This window comes from Hyla sarda, chromosome 2 (assembly GCF_029499605.1).
Source record: "Hyla sarda isolate aHylSar1 chromosome 2, aHylSar1.hap1, whole genome shotgun sequence".
Lineage (NCBI taxonomy): Eukaryota > Metazoa > Chordata > Amphibia > Anura > Hylidae > Hyla > Hyla sarda.
In genome coordinates this window covers 15,316,651-15,335,001 of record NC_079190.1, presented here as the reverse complement: position 1 = coordinate 15,335,001, position 18,351 = coordinate 15,316,651, and the positions used below count along the sequence as shown (strand labels likewise).

At 44.8% G+C, this 18,351-nt stretch overlaps 1 long non-coding RNA gene across 2 annotated transcripts in view; it reads left to right on the top strand.

Annotated features, from left to right (window-relative positions):
- LOC130357585 (uncharacterized) overlaps nucleotides 1-4,149 on the top strand; it is a 31,410-nt gene extending 27,261 nt beyond the window's left edge. For both annotated transcript variants that reach the window (XR_008889179.1, XR_008889180.1), the window contains 2 exons: nucleotides 3,299-3,386; nucleotides 3,467-4,149. This is a non-coding gene — a long non-coding RNA (uncharacterized LOC130357585). The remainder of the gene's footprint in view (nucleotides 1-3,298; nucleotides 3,387-3,466) is intronic.
- Nucleotides 4,150-18,351: the final 14,202 nt, after the last annotated feature.

The following is an 18,351-nucleotide window of genomic DNA, read 5'->3' as shown; positions in this document are numbered from 1 at the left end:
TAGATTAGCAGGAATTTCTCGTGCGGCCAGAACATCTTTAATGTTGCTGGATAGGCCTTTTTTGAAGGTCGCGCAGAGGGCCTCATTATTCCAGGACAATTCTGAAGCAAGTGTACGGAATTGTACGGCATACTCGCCAACGGAAGAATTACCCTGGACCAGGTTCAACAGGGCAGTCTCAGCAGAAGAGGCTCGGGCAGGTTCCTCAAAGACACTTCGGATTTCCGAGAAGAAGGAGTGTACAGAGGCAGTGACGGGGTCATTGCGGTCCCAGAGCGGTGTGGCCCATGACAGGGCTTTTCCGGACAGAAGACTGACTACGAAAGCCACCTTAGACCTTTCAGTGGGAAACAGGTCCGACATCATCTCCAGATGCAGGGAACATTGGGAAAGAAAGCCACGGCAAAACTTAGAGTCCCCATCAAATTTATCCGGCAAGGATAAGCGTATCCCAGGAGCGGCCACTCGCTGCGGAGGAGGTGCAGGAGCTGGCGGAGGAGATGACTGCTGAAGCTGTGGTAGCAACTGTTGTAGCATAACGGTCAGTTGAGACAGCTGTTGGCCTTGTTGCGCTATCTGTTGTGACTGCTGGGCGACCACCGTGGTGAGGTCAGCGACAACTGGCAGAGGAACTTCAGCGGGATCCATGGCCGGATCTACTGTCACGATGCCGGCTGGCAGGTAGTGGACCCTCTGTGCCAGAGAGGGATTGGCGTGGACCGTGCTAGTGGACCGGTTCTAAGCCACTACTGGTTTTCACCAGAGCCCGCCGCAAAGCGGGATGGTCTTGCTGCGGCGGTAGTGACCAGGTCGTATCCACTAGCAACGGCTCACCTCTCTGGCTGCTGAAGATAGGCGCGGTACAAGGGAGTAGGCAGAAGCAAGGTCGGACGTAGCAGAAGGTCGGGGCAGGCAGCAAGGATCGTAGTCAGGGGCAACGGCAGAAGGTCTGGAAACACAGGCAAGGAACACACAAGGAACGCTTTCACTGGCACTAAGGCAACAAGATCCGGCAAGGGAGTGCAAGGGAAGTGAGGTAATATAGGGAAGTGCACAGGTGAAAACCCTAATTGGAACCACTGCGCCAATCAGCGGCGCAGTGGCCCTTTAAATCGCAGAGACCCGGCGCGCGCGCGCCCTAGGGAGCGGGGCCGCGCGCGCCGGGACAGAACAGACGGGGAGCGAGTCAGGTAGGGGAGCCGGGGTGCGCATCGCGAGCGGGCGCTACCCGCATCGCGAATCGCATCCCGGCTGGCAGCGGGATCGCAGCGCCCCGGGTCAGAGGACGTGACCGGAGCGCTGCAGCGGAGGGAGTGAAGCGAGCGCTCCGGGGAGGAGCGGGGACCCGGAGCGCTCGGCGTAACAGTAGTTATATCCTTGTATATAGGAGCAGTATTATAGTAGTTATATTCTTGTATATAGGGGCAGTATTATAGTAGTTATATTCTTGTATATAGGGGCAGTATTATAGTAGTTATATTCTTGTATACAGGAGGCAGTATTATAGTAGTTATATTCTTGTATATAGGAGCAGTATTATAGTAGTTATATTCTTGTATATAGGAGGCAGTATTATAGTAGTTATATTCTTGTATATAGGAGCAGTATTATAGTAGTTATATTCTTGTATATAGGAGCAGTATTATAGTAGTTATATTCTTGTATATATAGGAGCAGTATTATAGTAGTTATATTCTTGTACATAGGAGCAGTATTATAGTAGTTATATTCTTGTATATAGGAGCAGTATTATAGTAGTTATAAATATCAAAGTGAGAAAAAGGTTGCTTCTGCACTCACCCTTCTTGCGCTGTGTCACTGAGTTAGTCCATGTACGGCCGGCCGCTGTACGGGAGATGATACGGAGAGATCGCTACAGCCGGAGCTGAGCGGTGACAGCTACGAGCTCGTTTCGCGGTTAAAACCGCTTCTTCGGGCCTTAGTGAGGCCCGAAGAAGCGGTTTTAACCGCGAAACGAGCTCGTAGCTGTCACCGCTCAGCTCCGGCTGTAGCGATCTCTCCGTATCATCTCCCGTACAGCGGCCGGCCGTACATGGACTAACTCAGTGACACAGCGCAAGAAGGGTGAGTGCAGAAGCAACCTTTTTCTCACTTTGATATTTTGGACATTGTTCTCTCCTGCTTTCTTGCACCACCCCGCCCCATACCTCCGACTTCCCCTGTTACAGTGCATACACTCCCAGATATTGTGGGTGACCGCGGTGCGGTCCTATCTCTCTATCTCCCCTCCACATTATAGTAGTTATATTCTTGTACATAGGAGCAGTATTATAGTAGTTATATTCTTGTATATAGGAGCAGTATTATAGTAGTTATATCCTTGTATATAGGAGCAGTATTATAGTAGTTATATTCTTGTATATAGGGGCAGTATTATAGTAGTTATATTCTTGTATATAGGGGCAGTATTATAGTAGTTATATTCTTGTATACAGGAGGCAGTATTATAGTAGTTATATTCTTGTATATAGGAGCAGTATTATAGTAGTTATATTCTTGTATATATTAGGCAGTATTATAGTAGTTATATTCTTGTATATAGGAGCAGTATTATAGTAGTTATAGTCTTGTACATAGGAGCAGTATTCTTGTATATAGGAGCAGTATTATAGTAGTTATATCCTTGTATATAGGAGCAGTGTTATAGTAGTTATATTCTTGTATATAGGGGCAGTATTATAGTAGTTATATTCTTGTATATAGGAGCAGTATTATAATAGTTATATTCTTGTATACAGGAGGCAGTATTATAGTAGTTATATTCTTGTATATAGGAGCAGTATTATAGTAGTTATATTCTTGTATATATTAGGCAGTATTATAGTAGTTATATTCTTGTATATAGGAGCAGTATTATAGTAGTTATATTCTTGTATACAGGAGGCAGTATTATAGTAGTTATATTCTTGTATATTGGAGGCAGTATTATAGTAGTTATATTCGTGTACATAGGAAGCAGTATTATAGGTGTTGGTGCTGATGAAGTAATATTTATCTTGTATATACAGCCAGGCATAATGGAAAGGATTTGAGAGAAAACATGTAGATAAGAAAACCTTCATGTATCTCTATATGACAATACCTTTAGAGAGATTACTGTCCTAGTGATGCAGCTTCATTGTTTGGTTCCACAATCCTCAAACCCACTCAGATCCCATCCCATTATTCTGTCTTTCCTATATTTCTTAGTGAGTATTGTATTTTGTTTTAGAACAAAGGTTTTTTTGGAATGAAAAAATTTTAATATATAATTTATATTGTGTTTTATGTTTCACAGCTCCACATTCCATCTCTTTCCTGGGTTTCTTCATTACCACGTGTGATTCAGATCATAGACTTTAGTGACTATATGTAGGTGCTCGGTGGTAAGTGAGCGTCATGTGTCAGTAGTAGGATCGCCTCCAACCTTCCTCCGTAGTCCTCATTCACATCTGTTCCTTCGCAGGTTTAAACCTATTACTGGACTTCATTATTTCCTGGACCAATTGTCACCCAGAGATCCGGATGTCGCAACAGACATATTTCTTTTACAAGGTCATAATTCAGAGTCCTGCTCAATGGTAACAAGCTGCGTTCCGGGAAGTGGCGGGCTGGAGATCATCATAGAGTCACAGAGAGAGAAATGAGAGAAATTCCGGCAAAATTTAGTTTGTTTCTTTTTCATCTTATTTTTATGGTTGTGTTTTTATGTTTTTCTTACGCATCGCATACACCCAGATCCCCAAACTTTACATCTATGGGAGCTTTGAAGGCGTAGCCCGGGCCATAGCCTGTGCTGCACCCACCGACAATATATACTATACAGTATAAGCGCCATATTGTATGTTATCCACACATATAACAGTATAAAAATAAAAGGGATACAGCGTCAAAGTCAAAGAAAAATTTGTCATGTGAGTCATGTGAAGAAGCGACATCTGAAATGCGTAAGACAAGCTGACCACGTTCTTCATATGGACTTATTCTAATCCGGATATAATAAAAACTTACGTTTTATTTGGATTCCTCTTTGATGTCAGCTACTCATCTTACAAGTCAGTATTAATCCGTTTGGTGTAAGCACCACAAGTCCCAGCGAGGCACGTCCCAACTGTATGTGTAATACCCTCTGCACCCAGCTCAGTAAAGACAGTTATCTGTAACCTGACATCAGTGTGTTCATTTACTCCCCGTTTCTTGCCCAGGAGAAGCGGTCTCCAACCTCGGACCGTGTATAGGATAACGGTGCCCTGGCATCACGAAGCGATAAGGTATTTCTCCTAACACCCCGTGGTACCACACAGTGCATTCAGCTATCTCCGTCTCTCCCTTAAAGATACATGGAGGGGCGTGTCAGCCATCATTTTGTGCGGGGGTCAACACGCTCCGTTTCCCGGGGAGAGGGCCAGGGTCCTGTGCAGGAGATTGCGGAGGTCCCAGCGGTTGGATGATAGCACGATAGCTCCTTTAACAGCATAAAGTGCTGATAGAATGTCAACATTTACAGACCAAATAAAACCGCTATATACTGCTTAAAGAATAGTACAATACAGTTCTAAAATAATACCATCATGTAGAGACCAAATAATACCGCCATACAGTGCCTAAATAATACTGCAATATGTGTTGATATATTACCAGCATACAGTGCTAAAATAATACCAAATTGCAAAGACCAAATAATACCACCATAAAAAGTGCTCACATAATACCGTAACTGTGTTCATAAAATACTACCATATAGTGTTTTAATATTCCCAGCATACAGTGTTATAATAATACCACCATGCATACCTTAAATAATACCAAGGGATCAAATAATACTGCCTTACAGTGCTCAGATCATACCAGTATACAATGATACCAACATACAGTGCTGAAATAATACCACTACACATAATTAAAATACTGCCAACATACAGTGCTCAAATAATGCCACCATGCAGTCATTAAAGGGTACCTTTCATCAATAAAAAAAACTTTTGATATATTATAGATTAATGTATGCAGAATAACTTTCCATTAGCATGTTATTAAAAAATATGCTTCTTTCTATTTAATTTTCCACTTTGAAAAAATGACCACTGGGGGTCTCCCTACCAGTCCTGGCCGCAAGCCTTTTTTTTTTTTATAGATTTCAGACTCAAGCTGGAGTCCTAAATCTCAGACTGCAGCCGGGACACAGACAAGCTCAGCACTGCTCCCTGCCTCTCTGGCAGGAGCCAGCACTGTGCTCATAGCACAGCAGAGCATACTCCTGACTCTGCCTTACTGCATGCCCTCGTTCATTTTACTATCGGACCTCCCATCTTTCTTCTCTCTGCACATGCAGTTGTAAACAGAGAGGAGAAGATTCAGAGCTGCCAGCTGCTGTGTTCACAGCCTCTATGCTGAGCCACGCCCCCTTCCTCCCTCACACTGGGACAGCTGAATGAGCAGCCAAGAAGACAATAAATCAGGTAGAAAGAGGGGGTTTTGAATGAAAAGAAACACAGGGATAGTGTCAGTGAGAGTTAGGAACAGAGGGGGGGGGGGGGGATAGGGAGAGTTTAGATCATGATAGGTACTCTTTAAGTATAGGTGCTGAAATAACACCAACTTGCAGAGGCAAAAAAAAAATGTTTGGGTTGCTAAGATGTTAATAATGGGGACCTGGTTTTCCGAGAAACCGCTAGTTTTAGATCATTAGAACAATTTTGTAAAATGAGGGGGTACGAAGAATTTTTGGCTAATTCCTCCAAAAAAAGCTAGTAAAAAGTTTTGTTCTTGTTTTATTATTATTTTGGTTTTTTCTCCTGTGGCCTGGGCGGACTAAAGAAAAAACAAAATTCATATATGTATGTTTTTAGGGTGCCTATATTGAGGTATTGCATTGTATGTTCCTTTTGTAGATCCATGTAAATTCTTTTTTTTTTTTTTTTTTTTTTTATAAATAAAATATGAATAAAAAAAGTGATATTGTCATCAAAAACAACTTTTGACACGTCGATCGGACGTGTCAAAACTTGTTGAACGTACTGAGCTCCTGAGACCCGTTGCGATTGTGACTTATTAGCTGGGGAAGCGGGCCGCATTGCATGCCGCCCGCTTCCCCAGCTAATAACCCACGATCGCAGTGCAGCGGGTGTAAGGAGTAAGACCCGGTGCGATCAACAACTTTTGACGTGGCTAATGTGGCCTATGCACCTCCCCAGGCATGTGATGGAGGAACTGGGGGTGACTTACCATGGTGACTCCCCTGATCAGGCAGATAGAGGAACTGGGGGTGACTTAGCATGGTGCGCAGAGTGCTCCCTCTAGAGGCAATGTATAATATGACGTCAATAATTTGGTAAACTTCTAATACTTCAGCCAATTGGACATTTTAATTGTCCAATAACATTGAAGATTTTATTTTGTATTGTCCTAACCCATGGTTGGTCATCTCCGATTTGGCAAAACAAGAACTTACTGAACCCGAAGACCTTTTGTGTCCTATGAGTCAATTACTAAGCAATATATGCGTTTAAAGGGACAGGCACACTTTGAGCTTTTTTTCTTTTTGTGCGTGTGTTGGGCTGATCAGCGCTGACCCCAAAGACAATACAGGCTCCGGGACACAGGACTGTCAGCAATGTCTTTCTCTTGTGTTTCCAGACACAAAAGATTTTTATTTGGATTAACCCTTCAATAAACATGGCTGCCACAATAGCCGCGGACATAAAGGAGGCATTGTAAAGTCTCGCCTCGACCTCATAAACAAGCAGAGATGTATGTAGCCCTTTATACCCCGGACAATTCTATACTGTCCGCGGTCACTGGCCGTTCATCATGGACTTTATTTGTGGATTTTTTAACTTGACTTTTGAACTTTTTTTTAAAGCTTTTTCTTTTTTTTTTTTTTTTTTTAGATGGATAAGTTTGTCTTCACTCTGCATTATGTGACAGCAGCCGAAATGCACAATTCTTATAATTTTTCCTTAAATTGGTACTATCATTAAAACATTTTTTGCTATTGCACTCCTTATGGTAAATAAAAAATCTTTCTAATGTACTTTGATAAAAAAATTATAAAATTAAGTTTTCTATGTTTTATTTGTGTTCAAAAAAAGCTGCCACTAGGTGTCTCTCTACATATCCAGAGCACATTTCCCCCCATCTCTTGCACAAACTTTGGACTCCTGTTGGCCTGGCAGAAGTCCAAAATCAGGAAATCCAGTCTGGAGTGTTGAGGGGGGTGTGTGCAGCCTTAGCCAATCATAGCTCATCTCACACTGAACTTCTCTGGACTGTGTGTAGCAGAGTGAGGGAGGAAGTTCTCCTCTGTATGGCTTCAGATGATGTCACGCCTGCTGGGGAACGCCCCTTCCCAGTCTGTGAATCTGACTGAGACTGAGCAGAAAATACAGAGCAATATCAAGACAGAAAACCTAAAAATATTAAAAATAAAGGCAGGGGGTGGTTTATCATGATGGGGGCAGTGAACTGGGAGGATTATAACATTTAACAAGATCATGAGATGAACTGGGCGGCCTGTCAATAATGATGGAACATACTACAAATGTCCTTTAAGGTATGTTAAAAAAGGTGAAAAAAAAGTTTTTTTTTTTATTATCTAAAGCTGGGGATACACAATAGACTGAAGCACAGCTATAGCTAGCTCCTTTTTGCGCCCGAGGCAAAAACAGAAGATTTTCCCCCCCCCCTCCCCCACCCCCCCATTTGGGCCACCCCTACCGAATAATTTTTTTAAGTGTTTGTTATGTAGATTACAGTACTGCTATATGCAACTCACTAATGACATATTTACTGATCAGAGTCATTCTCTTTTTCTTTTCTTCCCCACCTGGCCCAGGACATCGTGATGATCTCTTCCACAGGCTCTTCAGGGCAGAACCTGCAACATAAACATATTAGGCTCTGCACTTTTCCAGCATTATCCTCCCCTTTTCCCCATATTCCCCGTATTCCTCCAGCCTTCCCCACACACACAATGCTTCCAGCCTCACCTACAAATGCCTCCAGCCTCACCCACACACAATGCCTCCAGCCTCACCCACACACAATGCCTCCAGCCTCACCCACACACAATGCCTCCAGCCTCACCCACACACAATGCCTCCAGCCTCACCCACACACAATGCCTCCAGCCTTACCCACACACAATGCCTCCAGCCTCACCCACACACAATGCCTCCAGCCTCACCCACACACAATGCCTCCAGCCTCACCCACACACAATGCCTCCAGCCTCACCCACACACAATGCCTCCAGCCTCACCCACACACAATGCCCCCAGCCTTACCCACACACAATGCCTCCAGCCTCACCCACACACAATGCCTCCAGCCTCACCCACACACAATGCCTCCAGCCTCACCCACACACAATGCCTCCAGCCTTACCCACACACAATGCCTCCAGCCTCACCCACACACAATGCCTCCAGCCTCACCCACACACAATGCCCCCAGCCTTACCCACACACAATGCCTCCAGCCTCACCCACACACAATGCCCCCAGCCTTACCCACACACAATGCCTCCAGCCTCACCCACACACAATGCCTCCAGCCTTACCCACACACAATGCCTCCAGCCTTACCCACACACAATGCCTCCAGCCTCACCGACACACAATGCCTCCAGCCTCACCGACACACAATGCCTCCAGCCTTACCCACACACAATGCCTCCAGCCTCACCCACACACAATGCCTCCAGCCTTACCCACACACAATGCCTCCAGCCTCACCCACACACAATGCCTCCAGCCTCAGCCTTATATTAAAAATACCGGCAATGCAATGGCCGGTATTTATCCAACCAATCCTCCAACTCCCGGAATGTTGCCCCATATGCTATAACAGTTTTTCCCAACGAGAGAGCCTCCAGCTGTTCCAAAACTACAACTCCCAACATGCCCGGACAGCCGTTGGCTGTCCGGGCATGCTGGGAGTTGTAGTTTTGCAACAGCTGGAGGAACCCCTGGTTGGGAAACACTGACCTATACTATACAGTCCAATGTGCTGGGAGTTGTAGTTTTCATTTGAGGCAGCTGCTGAGCCACAGGCTGTATCAGGGCATGCTGGGAGTTGTAGTTAGTAACTAACTGCAACTCCCGAATTTGCTAAAAAAAACAAAAAACAAATAAGGATCAAAAAGTCACATCAAAACCAATAGGGTACTGTTAAAAATTACAGATTGGGGTGCAAAAAATGAGCCTCATACAGGCCCGTATAAGGAGAAATAAGAAAGTAATAGGGGTCAGAATAGGACAAAATTTCCACCGCAAATGTGTATCCTGTGATGTCATGCATATAATTAACAATGCAAATTTGCATGGCCGGTATCTTTTTTGCATCTGACCCCCCATTCACAGGATGTGACTAACCCGAGACCACAAATCACTGACACACTGGAGTCCATATCTGAGGAGATGCTGTACAGAACTGGACTACGACCTAGACATCTGCCGTGTCACCAATGGAAATCACTGTACTGTATAGATAAAACTTGCGTCTTCTCATGGTAATAAATCCGTATTATGTTCTCTCGGTTATGAAGGATATCATTTTGCACCGTCTTTTTTGAATCCCCCTGTATATACAATTGGATCTCCATAGAGAAACATCATCTATTGGCACTTAAAAGGGAACATGTCGTGACCAAGTGCAGCCCCCCATTTTGGGCCTGTAAAGTCAGATGTCGGCATAGACGTAAAAAAAAACCACAGTAATGGTGATGGTATTGTGATGTCCCAGTATAGGACATCATCCTACAGTCCTGTCTGGTTGAGTCCCTGTACATCCTCAGGGCTCACCTGCAGTGTTCACCCATAATGTACCGTATTTTTCGCTGTATAAGACGCACTTTTTCTGGGGGGGAAAAGTTGGTGCGTCTTATACGGCGAATACACACCTATCGGGTCGGTCCCTGCGACCATCAACGGCCGGGACCCGCGGCTAATACAGGATCGCGGTGATGCCCTGTATTAACCCTTCAGACGCGGCGATCAAAGCTGACCGCCGGGTCTGAAGCGAAAGTGACAGTAACCCGGCTGCTCAGTCGGGCTGTTAGGAACCGCCGCGGTGAAATCGCGGCGTCCCGAACAGCTTACAGGACACCGGCAGGGCCCTTACCTGCCTCCTCGGTGTCTGCTCCGTGCCGGGATCCCCTGCATGGCGGGCACTCTCCTTCGACGTCATCACGTCGTCGCGCACGCCGTCCCGTCATCCAATAGGAGCGGCATGCGTAGCGACGGGATGACGGCAACGGAGAGCGTGGATCCCGGGGAAGAAGACGTCCGTAGCGTCGGGGACGCGGCGACAGTGATGGAGCGACATCCAGGGCAGCGGTGACAGGTCCGGATCGGTGGGGACACGTGAGTATTCCCTCCTATGCAGTGGTCTTCAACCTGCAAACCTCCAGAAGTTGCAAAACTGCAACTCTCAGCATGCCCGGACAGCCAACGGCTGTCCGGGCATGCTGGGAGTTGTAGTTTTGCAACATCTGGAGGTCCGCAGGTTGAAGGTCACTGTTGGGTGCAGAATCTTTTTTTTCTCTAGATTTTGCACCTTTAAAATTGGGTGCGTCTTATATGCCGGTGCGTCCTATAGGGCGAAAAATACGGTAATTAGTTGTACATTGAATGTAAAGGACCTTTGATAGGGTCACATGGTTAATGATCACATGATAATGTTTGTCACATGTTAAAGTCACATGTTTTGTTACCCAGAGAACACCAGGTGATCAGATGACCCACAGCTAGCCTATGGGCTCCTTGCTCAGCCCCCCTTTATAAGAGGGGGAGGTACTACAATCTCTCTCTCGTGATTCACTTTCTGCTGCGGTCAAGTCCAGTCCAGACGTCTCAGATCCAGTGTCCAGCACATCTGGAGGCCTCAAGCCTAAATTACAGCCACAAGTAAGTAAATCAAGTCATCTCTGTCTGCTGTCACTATCTTCAGTCAAGTCTATTATAGTCAGTGTGGCTGTCCTAAAGTCTGTCCAAGTCACTGCAAGTCCCAGCAAGCTGCGAGGTCCCCTGTGTTACTGGGTCACCTCTCTGGGATCCTGGCCGAGCTGTAAACACTGTACCATCTGTCTACCTCAGTAAAGCTACCATTAACCCTGACCTGGCCTTGGAGTATTATTTGCCCTTCCTAAACTAGGACTAGCGGCGCTACCGTTCAGGTGGTTCTCGGTTAAAACCACGCCCTGGCGTCACGAACACTACGGGGTTAACACCATCTACCCCTGGGCAACACCATCTGCCCCTACACCTTACTTCGCACCCCGACACCACAGTATAACATAACCCTATGCTCAGAATCCCTTTCTTCACGTGTGGTTGGGTTAAAATAATAAGGCTGGAGAATGGCGTGAAGGAACAGACTGTGAGCGCACGTCCTAGCGCCGTTATCAGACACCTCAAGGTGATGTGTGCGGAGCGCCTGCCAAATAATCCACCGTGTGTACTCCGCCAATGAGATATTGTCCTGTAGTCTAGAGCTACGGCTTTATATACGGTGACACATAACAGGTACGATAAAAGGTAGACAAAATGACTGTGATGTGAATATACTTCAATATACTTCTCATGTTGTTTGTCTTCTCAATGGCGGAGATTTATCAAAACTTGTGCAGTATTAGCCGCGGTCCCCGGCCATTGAAAGCCGCCGGGAACGACGCGATATGACACGGGGTCAGCGCGTGACCGTTCTATCGCGGGAGCCCGCTCATGACGTCATATAGCGGGAAGGGGTTAAACCATGTCTGTGCAAAATGTTTCAACCGTGCGCAAGCTTGATGATAAATTTTGCTCAAACATTGACATTCCTTCACGTTTCTACCGTCTGACACATTCGTACGTGTACTCCTCGGTGTTCTACATTTGCGCAAAACCTGTTGCCTTTGCGTAAAGTTTTAATATCTAAACAAAAATGCGTAATTAGTAAATCAGTGTGTGAAGCATTTTTCTTTCTACGGTACACGAGGACGTAGAGAACATCGGAAAATATTCCATCAAAAAAGGCGCACAAAAAAAGACGCAATGAAACTCACTGCGCAAATTGTTGTGCAAAAAAAAAAAAATACACAAGAAAAAGGGGTAAACTCAATGATAAATCTCCCCCGGTATGTATAAAATGGGCACATGATAGAGGCCTTGTTGTTAACCAATTGTTTCCCAAGGTTTTTGTGTAGTGACATCTGGTGGTGGGAAGAGAACATATACATCATGAGGGAGATTTATCAAAACCTGTTCAGAGGAAAAGAACCCCAGTTGCCCATAGCAACCAATCAGATCACTGCTTTCATTTTAAAAAGGGCCTGTCCAAAATGAAAGCAGTAATCTGATTGGTTGCTATGGGCAACTGGGGTACTTTTCCTCTGAACAGGTTTTGATAAATCTCCCTCATGATGTATATGTTCTCTTCCCACCACCAGATGTCACTACACAAAAACCTTGGGAAACTATTGGTTAACAACAAGGCCTCTATCATGTGCCCATTTTATACATACCGGGGGAGATTTATCATTGAGTTTACCCCTTTTTCTTGTGTATTTTTTTCTTTGCGCAACAATTTGCGCAGTGAGTTTCATTGCGTCTTTTTTTGTGCGCCTTTTTTGATGGAATATTTTCCGATGTTCTCTACGTCCTCGTGTACCGTAGAAAGAAAAATGCTTCACACACTTACTAATTACGCATTTTTGTTTAGATATTAAAACTTTACGCAAAGGCAACAGATTTTGCGCAAATGTAGAACACCGAGGAGTACACGTACGAATGTGTCAGACGGTAGAAACATGAAGGAATGTCAATGTTTGAGCAAAATTTATCATCAAGCTTGCGCACGGTTGAAACATTTTGCACAGACATGGTTTAACCCCTTCCCGCTATATGACGTCATGAGCGGGCTCCCGCGATAGAACGGTCACGCGCTGACCCCGTGTCATATCGCGTCGTTCCCGGCGGCTATCAATGGGCGGGGACCGCGGCTAATACCGGACATCACCGATCGCGGTGATGCCCGGTATTAACCCTTCAGATGCAGCGATCAAAGTTGATTGCCGCGAATAAAGCGAAAGTAAACTGTGCCGGTTAACTCAGTGGAGCTGTTCGGGACCGCCGCGATGAAATCACGGTGACCCGAACAGCTTGCTGAACAGCTGGAGGGTCCCTACCTGCCTCCTCGCTGTCCGATCACCGAATGACTGCTCCAGGCCTGAGATCCAGGCAGGAGCAGTCGAGCGGCGATAACACCGATCGATACCCGGCTGTTGCCAGACAGTGATCTGTGTAGAAGATCAGTGAGTGCAATGTTATAGCCCCCTATGGGAAAATAAAGTGTTAATAAAGATCATTTAACCCCTTCCATAATAAAAGTTAGAATCACCCCCCTTTTCCCTATAAAAAAAATAAAACAGTGTAAATAAAAATAAACATATGTGGTATCGCCGCGTGCGTAAATGTCCGAACTATAAAAATATAATAGTAATTAAACAGTCTATGGCATACACATAAAAAAATTCCAAAGTCCAAAATAGCGTATTTTTGGTCACTTTTTATACCATAAAAAAATTTGCAAAAAGTCTGATCAAAACAAAAATGATACCAATAAAACTTCAGATCACGGCACAAAAAAATGAGCCCTCAAACTTCCCCATATGTGGAAAAATAAAAAAGTTATAGGGTCAGAAGATGACATTTTTAAATGTATAAATTTTCCTGCATGTAGTTATGATTTTTTCCAGAAGTACGACAAAATCAAATCTATATAAGTAGGGGATCATTTTAACCGTATGGACCTACAGAATAAAGAGAAGGTAACATTTTTACCTGAAAATGCACTGCGTAGAAACGGTAGCCCCCAAAAGTTACAAAATTGCATTTTTTTCTTCAGTTTTGTCGCACGATTTGTTTTTTCCACTTCGCCGTGGATTTTTGGGTAAAATGACTAATGTCACAGCAAAGTAGAATTGGTGGCGCAAAAAATAAGCCATAATATGGATTTTTAGGTGCAGAATTGGAAGCGTTATGATTTTTAGAAGGTGATGAGGAAAATACCCTGCGTCATTAAGGGGTTAAATGATTTCTACCTCACACTGACATTGATAAATCTCCCCCACTGTGTCTTGTCTTGGCTGGGGGGTCACTGTGTACATACATTACATTGCTGATCCTGTACTGATCCTGAGTTATATCCTGTATTATACTCCAGAGCTGTACTCACTATTCTGCTGGTGAGGTCACTGTGTACATACATTACATTACTTATCCTGTACTGATCCTGAGTTATATCCTGTATTATACTCCAGAGCTGTACTCACTATTCTGCTGGTGGGGTCACTGTGTACATTACATTACATTACTTATCCTGTACTGATTCTGAGTTATATCCTATATTATACTCCAGAGCTGTACTCACTATTCTGCTGGTGAGGTCACTGTGTACATACATTACATTACTTATCCTGTACTGATCCAGAGTTATATCCTGTATTATACTCCAGAGCTGCACTCACTATTCTGCTGGTGAGGTCACTGTGTACATACATTACATTACTTATCCTGTACTGATCGTGAGTTATATCCCGTATTATACTCATGAACTGTACTCACTATTCTGCTGGTGGGGTCACTGTGTACATACATTACACTACTTATCCTGTACTGATCCTGAGTTATATCCTGTATTATACTCCAGAGCTGTACTCACTATTCTGCTGGTGAGGTCACTGTGTACATACATTACATTACTTATACTGTACTGATCCTGAGTTATATCCTGTATTATACTCCAGAGCTGTACTCACTATTCTGCTGTTGGGGTCACTGTGTCCATACATTACATTACTTATCCTGTACTGATCCTGAGTTATATCCTGTATTATACTCCAGAGCTGTACTCACTATTCTGCTGTTGGGGTCACTGTGTCCATACATTTCATTACTTATCCTGTACTGATCCATTTCGTTATATCCTGTCATATATATTCCAGACCTGTACTCACTACCAGGAACACCTCAGTCATCTGTCAGACGTCTTTCAAGTCCTGATTAAGCATGGGTTGAAGATCAAACCATCAAAGTGTCACTTGCTTAAACCTCAGGTCCATTACTTGGGTCATGTTGTCAGCAGAGAGGGAGTCCAGCCCCATCCTGAAAAGGTGGAAGCTGTCAAGAACTGGCCTACCCCACGCACAGTGAATGATGTCAGGAGCTTCTTGGGATTTGCCGGCTACTACCACCACTTCATTCCACTTTTCGCTCAAATTGCAGAACCCCTCAATGCTCTCTTACGGGGTACAGCGAAGGAGAATTACAATGGAAGACTACCTGTTTAATGGGCCGTAGGGCAAGAGACAGCATTCCGAGCTCTTAAACGCCTACTGACAGAACCACCCATCTTGGCGTATCCAGACTACAGTCAGCCATTCCAGCTATGTACTGATGCCAGTTTTGAAGGTCTGGGAGCCATCCTGTCCCAAGTCTTGGAAGGACAAGAGCGAGTAGTTGCCTATGCCAGTTGTAACCTGCGAGGAGCAGAGAAGAACGATGCCAACTACACCTCATTCAAATTGGAACTTCTTGCCCTGGTATTGGCTGTGACAGAAAAGTTTGAAGATTATTTGTCTGTTACGCCATTCACTGTCTACACGGATAATAACCCGTTGGCCCACCTAAACACTGCCAAGTTGGGTGCCATCGTACGGCATTGGGCTTCCAGATTCCCTAATTTCAACTTCACCATCAAGTACAGAAGCGGTAAGTCTAACGTCAATGCCGATGTACTGTCTAGGATGACCCCCCGCGAAGAACCACCTGTCGAAGACGTGTGGGAAGACGTGGAGATGCCCCAATTTTATCAACGGTTTGTGAACCAGAACGTTGTGACCGCCCTCATGGATGGTAAACCCAGGTCCAAAAAGATTAAAGAAGACCTGTATACCTGGAAGACTCTCCAAGATGAAAGTCGAGTTATGAGGGATCTGTTGGACTACCTTTTGGCGAAAAAGGTGCCAACCCATCTACACCGGGCCCAGTGTGAGTAGTGTTGGGCGCGAATATTTGCATTTCGAATTTTATCGCTAATATCGTAAATTTGTGAATTCACGAATATTGCGAATATATTCGCTATATATTCAAAATTACGAATATTCACCTTTTTTCCACATATGCGCATATTCTTTCTTTTAACTTGTGGGCCAATTAGAATGATGCAAATACACTTGTCAGAGATTATCAACAACAACCCTAGCAACCAATAGTAAAGTTGCCCACCCCCTCACTGTTTTCTTCCTCGAATACGCGAGTATGTGAATATGCGAATATAACAAATACATGAAGTTTGCGAATATTAGTCTATATATTCGCGAAATATCGTGAACTCGATTATGGCCAATGCCGCTCCTCACTAAGTGTGAGGTTAGGGGATAAGATGTATGATCGCGGGGGTCCCACCACTGGGGACCCCCGCAATCACTCATGCAGCTCCCATCTGTGCGAGCTGCACGCAGTGCTGGAGGCTCCGAGTCTGAAGCCTCACGACCATGGGGCCGGAGTATCGTGACATCCCAACTCCGCCTCTGTGTAATGTCACGCCCCCGCCCCCTCAATGCAAGTAATGGTAGGGGGCATGATGGACAGATGTTTGGAAGTTAGGACCCCTTTATGTGAGGGTGGGGGTTTTGTCCGAAGTCTTATGCAGTCTATAGGACTTTCCAAGCTCCGTTCTGCATCTTTGGTGAGTGCGTTGGTCCAGCTTGCAAGCTACACCACTATCGAAAGTCACTTCCATCTACCGAGCCACGCCCCTTCTATCTTCAGGCTTTTTTGTTTTAACTTAAGGCTGAAACACGCTTTTTGCCTAATAAACCCAGATCACAGGTTCTTCAACCACAATCTCTTCATCACAACTCAGCCTTACTCCACAAGCTCTGCATCTCCGGATGAATGTGTCTGTCCATTTTACAAGCCACGCCCCTCCCACAAGCCACACCCACTTCTATTTTTGTCCTTTATTGTGTGTTGGTCCGGTTTGCAAGTCACGCCCTCTCTCACAAAGCCACACCTCCTGCAAAGCCAAGCCTCCTATTTTTGGTCTACAATCTATTCATCACAACTTAGCCCCATCTGAGGTCAGGATATGAGGATGAGGTATGAGGTCGGGATATGAGGACGGGACATGAGGTCAGGATATGAAGATGAGATATGAGGTCAGAATATGAGGATGAGGTATGAGGTTGGGATATGAGGACGAGATATGAGGTCAGGATATGAAGATGAGATATGAGTTCAGGATATGAGGATGAGATATGAGTTCAGGATATGAGGACAGGATATGAAGATATGATAGGAGGTTGGGATATGAGGTCAGGATATGAGGACAGGATATGAGGATGGGATATAAGGTCAGGATATGAAGATAAGATATAAGGTTGGGATATGAGGTCGGGATATCAGTTCGGGATATGAGGGCGGGATATGAGGTCAGGATATGAAGTTGAGATATGAGGTTGGGATATGAAGACGGGATATAAGTTCGGGATATGAGGACGGGACATGAGGACAGGATATGAGGATGGGATAAAAGGTCAGGAAATGAGGACAGGATATGAAGATGAGATATGAGGTTGGGATATGAGGACGGGATATAAGTTCGGGATATGAGGATGAGACATGAGGACAGGATATGAGGATGGGATATAAGATCGGGATATGAGGACGGAGAATGAGGGCAGGATATGAGTACAGGATATAAGGTCGGTATATGTGGACAGGATATGAAGATGAGATATGAGGTTGGGATATGAGGACGGGATATAAGTTCGGGATATGAGGATGGGACATGAGGACAGGATATGAGGATGGGATATAAGGTCGGGATATGAGGACGGAGAATGAGGGCAGGATATGAGTACAGGATATAAGGTCGGGATATGTGGATAGGATATGAAGATGAGATATGAGGTTGGGATATGAGGACAGGATATGAGGATGAGATATAAGGTCAGGATATGAAGATGAGATATGAGGTCGGTAAATCAGGATGGGACATGAGGACAGGATATGAGGATGGGATATAAGGTCGGGACATGAGGACAGAAAATGAGGACAGGATATGAGGACGGGATATAAGGTCGGAATATGAGGTCGGGATATTAGGTCGGGATATGAGGACAAGAGAGTCCTCCTGTGTTACTTTCCCTCTCCCATCAGATTTAGATTGGGAAAAACAGGCAACGCGGGTACTCTGCAGGTTTCTAGTGTATCCTAACGCCAGGTTGATGTTAAAATCTGAACTTCATTGCCTGGAATGTAAAGTGATCTGCAGATCATCGCGGCCTGCACTGTAACAATAGTC